This window comes from Eumetopias jubatus, unplaced genomic scaffold, assembly GCF_037043125.1.
Source record: "Eumetopias jubatus isolate StellerSeaLion01/CBP00866 unplaced genomic scaffold, mEumJub1_p1.0 scaffold_12, whole genome shotgun sequence".
NCBI lineage: Eukaryota > Metazoa > Chordata > Mammalia > Carnivora > Otariidae > Eumetopias > Eumetopias jubatus.
Window position 1 is genome coordinate 113,848,680 of NW_028274818.1, and position 6,403 is coordinate 113,855,082.

At 51.9% G+C, this 6,403-nt stretch overlaps 1 pseudogene; it reads right to left on the reverse strand.

The window, feature by feature from the left end:
* Positions 1-965: 965 nt before the first annotated feature.
* On the reverse strand, positions 966-4,441 carry LOC148162944 (histo-blood group ABO system transferase-like; annotated as a pseudogene).
* Positions 4,442-6,403: the final 1,962 nt, after the last annotated feature.

Below are 6,403 nucleotides of genomic sequence, written 5' to 3' on the forward strand. Positions count from 1 at the left end.
TGGGCACTGAGGAATCCCAAGGGGACGCACATCCAGACGGAGCGAGTGCCCACATTTCACAAACACCAGCACAGAAATAGCCATTTAAACCAAGGCGGGAACCTTATATTGCCCAGGGGACTCCACGCTCTTGGAAGCCGTGCTAGTGGCCACGGCCAAGGACTCTGGTGGCGAGGGCACTGGGGGGTCTGAGAGGTGGCTCGGCGCACCCTGACCCTGAAGCCCCATGGCCGCGGTGAGGTGTAAGGACTGGGAGGGAAGACCCGGCCAGCACCTGTTCTGGTCCATGGCTGCTACAGGACTGCTCCCAGCCCCAACAGGAGATTTCTGTTTAGAACCACGGAGAAAACCTTTTCCCTCAATTGTTCTTTTTAAGATGGTTGCTCAGCATTGACACAGAAAAACATCTGATATAAAACTGGAGCTGTTCACAGCTGTAAAGGACACAGAAATGATCAAAATGTAGTGACCACAAAGAGAGGAACTTATGCCCCCAAGCAGGCCTCCTGTGCGCAGGAGTGGTTGGGGCGCTGGCGTGCCCGTGCAAGCAGTGCTGGGTTCCACTGTTTCCCTCAAGGGGACAGAAGTAGGAATCTGCTCTGATGGCTCCGCTCAAGGCAGCACCTCCTGATGGAGACGGGGGCAGCCCCTCATGAGTTCCGGGTATCTTAGTGATTCTTGGGCATGGCCCAAATCTCAGCTTCTTCATGACCCAGGGAATGATGGGGGGCCAGCCCAGCAGGCTCGGGTCCCGCAGGTCCTCTGGGGCCAGCCCAGCAGCCATGGGTCCTGCATGGTCTCTGGGGGCAGCCCCTCATGAGTTCTGTTTGTCCTGGTGATTCTTGGGCTTGGCCTGAATCTCAGCTTCTTCATGACAGGGGCCAGCCTATCAGCCGCAGGTCCCACAGGTCCTTCAGGGGACAGCCCAATACCGCAGGTCCCACAGCTCCTCTGGGGACAGCTCCTCATGAGTTCTGGGTGTCCTGGTGATTCTTGGGCACAGCCATGGATCTCAGCTTCTTCATGACCCGGGGAATGATGGGGCGGCCAGCCCAACAGCCGTGGGTCTCACAGGTCCTCCAGGGACAGCACCTTGGTGGGCCTGTGGCCTGGCAGGTACCTCTTGAGGTGGCACTTATCGGACCACACGGCCTCAGTGCCATTGGGCCAGTTGACCCCCATCACCTGGTGACAGGCTGAGGTCAGTCGGGGAACCTCCACCACCAAATCCCAAAAAAGGCCCCCATGTAGTAAAAGTTGCCCTGGTCCCTGGGGATGTGGCTCTGGGACTGTGTCCAGCGCTCGTAGCTCAAGTCCTCATGGGCTGCCCAGTAGAAAACGGGGTGTGGGGTGCCAAAGAGGGGGGATAGGATCTCCATGCCCACATGGTCCCAGAACTTCATTCCCGCATCCACGTCCACGCACACCTGGTCTTCCACGTCACAGAAGAAGCGCTGCTCGTGGAAGCGGCTGATTATTGCTCTGTGCTGCATGGACACATCCTGCCAGAGCAGGATGCCGTGTACCTCGAGGACCACTACTCTCCGGCCCTCCCAGAGTGGCCCACGGGGCACAGCAACCAGCTGGTCGGTGAAGACGTAGTAAGTGACCCTGTGTCCACCATGAGGAACACCACACTTCGGCCTACCTGGAGGGGCACACGGGGCCCGGCAGCCGGCTGATTGGTGAAAACCTAGTAGTTGACCCCGTGCCCTACCATGAGGTCCTTCTCTGGTGTCTGCAGGAACAGCTCCAGGAAGACCACGTATCCACAGGGGCAGTGGACAGGGCAGGAAGAGGGTCACTGCAAGAGGCTGGCAGCAGGACACCAGAGTTGGGGGCCATGGACATGTGCACCTTCTTCAAGGGGGTGGGCCCTGGGCTGCTTTAAGCAACAGCCAACTCCTGACCTTCCTGATGGAATCTGCCAGCAGTACCTCCCTAATATCTGTTCCCCGAGATGGGGGTCATCAGCAGCCTGTCTTCCAAAGGGGAGCCTGAGGCTTTGGAGGCTGGAAACCCATGCAGCCCCACAGTCAGCATGCTGGAGCCAGGAACACTCCGCCTGTGCTGAGCTCCTGGGCAAACCCTGCAGGTGCCCTCCACTGGCCACCCCCCTGCAGATCCCATCCCCACCTTCCAGGAAGGAAGCACCTTTGGGCACAGCCCTCATTTCTATGTCTTACAGAGCGGCTAGGATCAGCAGGGCCGGACACCAGTCCCACTTTGCTTTGAGTGGGCTGCCGCTGGCCCCCGCAGACATGTCTCCACTTCCTGTAGGGTCCTCCCTGGAAGGCTACTGGGCATCCTGCTGACAAGGTGCTCAGTAAGCCACTGGTATTCCTAGGAGGGGTCACCCTCAAACTCTGCCACATCAGGAATCAGGTCCAGCCCGTGGACAGGGAAGGCAAAAGACGACACCAGGAAGAAGAGGGGGCTTGCTTTGGTCCCAGGCTTGAATCCAAGGGTGTAAGTTTCCAGGTCCAGTCTACATCTCCCCGGCCCCAAAAGGTTGGAAGTCTTGTCCAACCACGTTCCATGGCTGGTCGCCCTTTAAGGGTACTACCTGCTCCCCCCTGTGAGGACAGCAGGTCCCCCATTATAGGCAAGCGTTGTGAGCCCCTCTGAGACTGATGTTTTTGCATAGGCGCTAAGGCTACTTCCCTGTGTCTGCCCCACACCCAGCAGGTTAGTAAATCCCTCACACAGGGAAGGCGGGCACTACATTTAAATAGGGGATAAGCACACTCAACCAGCAGACATGAGTCAGGTCACCAGAGGGCAAGCCCAGACCCAGCCAATGGGGGAACAAGCCAGATATGAAGCAGGGGGATAGAAGAGGGATCCCGGCAGAGGGCAGAGCAAAAGCAAAGGCTTGTAGTCAGGCCCAGGGCACATGTGGGACGACCACACACTTGGGTGGCCCACAGAAGGGTGGCTGTGGTGGAAGAGGTGAGGCTGGAGAGGATGGGCAGGAGGGGAGCAGACCACAGAAAGACCCAAAGGTTATGTTCCGAAAATATCACTCTAGTTACAGAGGAGAATGGGTTCTGTGCAGCAGAGGAGAGGGAGAACCTAACCCTAAACCTAATCCCTAACTCCTAACCCTAACCACTATTACCAACCCCACAAAATCAGCAAAATACATTCCTGTACCTTTCTTAAAAGAGATGTAAGAAGCTAGATCAGAAGAATTGCAAAACCAAGAGCTCATAAACAGACTGTGCACCCTAAGCAAGTGGCTCTGCACAAACACCTCAAAGGTTATTCAATAGAGTGAAACAAGCAATGTTATACAGCACAATGAATTTTTAATAAATCATGTGGTCATATTAATTGATGCAGAAAATGTTCTAACCAAAGTCCAAAGTCTGTTGCTGATATAAATACTCACGAAAGCAGGAGTAAGGAGTAATTTTCTCATTAAATCTCTAGCAAACACCATGCTTAAGTCTGAAGATGGACAGCTCTACTCTGAAATCAGGAACAAGGACAGGTTGTTGGTTTTCACCTGTTGCTCAATGTTGTACTGAAAATTCTACCCAGAAGGATAAGCCAAGAAAGAAGGCATCCACATGTGAAAGGAAACACTAGAACTCTGTCTAATCAGAGACCAGGGATAACATCATCTTGCATAGAGCTTCCTAAATAATCAACAAAAATGATTACAGCCAGTTACCTAATTCAGCACAGTTACAGGACAAAATATCAATACACAAAAATCTCTCTTATTTTATACACTAGCAATGAATCATCCAAAAAGGAATTTAAGAAAACAATTCCATTTTAGGGAACATCAACATTAACAAATTTTTAGGTATAGAAGTAATCAAGGTGCACATCTTGTACACTGAATGTTACAAAAATTGCTGAAAGAAAGTAAAGGAAACCTAAATAATTCTGAAGACACCCCATGGTGAGGAAAAAACATGCTATTGATAAGATGGCAGTAGAACACAAGGCGATGTGGAAATTCAATGTGTTCCCAACAAAATTCACAAAGGCCTTTGGGAAGAAATGCACAAGCTAATCCTAACAGTCATATGGAATTTCAAGGGACCACAAGTTAGCCAGAACAATCTTGAAAAAGATAATCAAAGGTGAAAGGTCATACTTCCAAAGTTCAAATCTAATAAAAAAGCAATAGTCAAGAAAACGTTGTGATACTGTTGTAAAGGTATGCATTCACCCTGAAGCAAATAATACATTATATGTTAATTAATTGAATTAAATGTTTTAAATAAATAAATAAAATAACAATTTTTATTGTTCTGCATACCCTTTTAAAAAGGTATGCATACAGATCAGTGGAATTTAAGTGAGACCAGAAATAAACCCCTTCTTCTATGGTCCACTGAATTTTGACAAGGGTGGACAACATTACATTGGGGGACAATTGGTTATCCATGTGCAGAGGAATGAAACTGGACCCTTACGTCATTCCACATAGAAACGTTAGCTCAAAATAAGTAAAGGCTTAAATGTAAGAGGTAAAATTATAAACTCTAGAAGAAATAAATGGGGATAAATCTTCATAACCTTGGATTTAGCAATGCTTTTAGCTCTGACACCAAAGCATAAGAAAAGAAAGAAAAATTAGATAAAATAATATCCTCAAAATTAAAAATCTCTTCAGCACGCCCGGCTGGCTCAGTCAGTTAACCATCTAACTTAATTTTGGCTCAGATCATGATCTCAAGGTCATGATATCAAGCCCCATGTCAGAGTAGGGCCTGCTTGAAAGTCTCTCTCCCTCTCCCTCTGCCCCCGACCGCTCGCACACTCTCTCTCCCTCACTATTAAAACAAATGTTGGAAAAAATTACAAATCTTGGTACATCAGAAGTGACTATCCTGAAAGTGAAAAGACAGCCCCCAGAAGGAAATATCTGTACATTATGTATCTAGTAAGAGTCTGTTGTCCAGAATATGTAAAGAGCTTTTACAACTCCTCAACAAAAAGACAACCTAATTTTAAAATAGACAAAGGACTTGGATAGACCCTTCTCCAGAGAAATCACGGGGAGTTGGGTGTTTAATGCAGAGTCTCCCTCGGGGAGAATGAACATGTTCTGGAGAATGAGGTACAACCGTGGGAACTCAGCTAAGGCCAGAGCATTGTGTACCTGAAATGTTTAGGTGGTAAAGGTTATTTATGTTTAGTCACGGTGGAAAAGTGGACGAAGGACTGATGCATGTCACCACGTGGATGGACACTGAAAACAGCCCAAGTGACAGAAGCCAGACAGAAAATACCACTCAGATTAGCACCGTCTGTAAATGGCTTGAAATCCATCCTTAAATCCTTCAATCCATCAGAGTTGTGCAAATAAGGGAAAGTCTCGGAGCGGTTCCAGAAAAAGAAAACTGGATCTGAATGGAAAAGGCCATTTCGGATGTGGGGCAGGTGGTAGCAGTGGAAGTGGGCCTGTGGTCTGGGTTATAATGTGGAGAGTGTAATGGTTTCCTCATTTACGGGTATGTGGTGGTTCCGCGGGACAGTGTCCCTCTTTGGGGTAACACGCCCTGAAGCACCCCGTGTGGTAAATGTGGTAAGGAGACGACAGCTGGGGTCTGAGTGTGGAGGTAAAGCGTATTTGCGCTGCGGTGACCGGTTGACCACACTCTGAAATCACCGCAGAGTCCACGACTCTTCAAACCGCCACGGCGGCACCAGGTCACGGAAGCAGAGACGACACCAGACTGTGACGGAGGCCGCGCCCTCCCAGACCCGGTTCCCCCACCGCGGAGAGCCCACCGGCCCTTGAAGGAGGCCACGTGGTAGCGAGAGACTCGCGGGAGGATTCAGTCAGCAGCCCCCGTGTCTCGGGTGCAGCAGAAGCAGTGGCATCTGGAATTCCCATTTTCCACAACCCTCCCCCAAAACCTGGTTAGAACTGTGAAAATGCAAGACGGGCACCTCAGGAACGTGGACTGGGGACGCCAGCAGGGAGGCCGGAGCGGGGAGCCCCGACAGCCCCGCGCACGGCACCCCGGAGACCCCACGTCACCGCACACAGAGCCACGGACACCCCGCGGTCTGCGCACCCGCCCTTCCTCCGCTGCGTCCTGTGAGCTCGGGCCCCCTCCGCGGTCCCCGCTCAGACGGCTTCTCCTCACCTTCTCCTCCCGCGGCGGGGCCTGAGGAGGCCGGGCTCCTGTCCGTGTGGACGCGACCCCACGTCCTCCAGAGCGGGTCCTGAGGAGGCCGGGCTCCTGTCAGCGTGGACGCGCCCCACGGCCCCCAGAAGCCTCCACCTCAGGTTCTGAGGAGGTCCGCCCCTGTCCCGGCGGCTGCGCAGGCCGGGCTCTGGGCTCCGGGCGGGAGCTGGGGTCGAGCGCCCTCTGCAGGCGGGGGAGGCAGTGCAGGACAAGGTGAGCTCCCCGCTCAATGGAAGCACGTG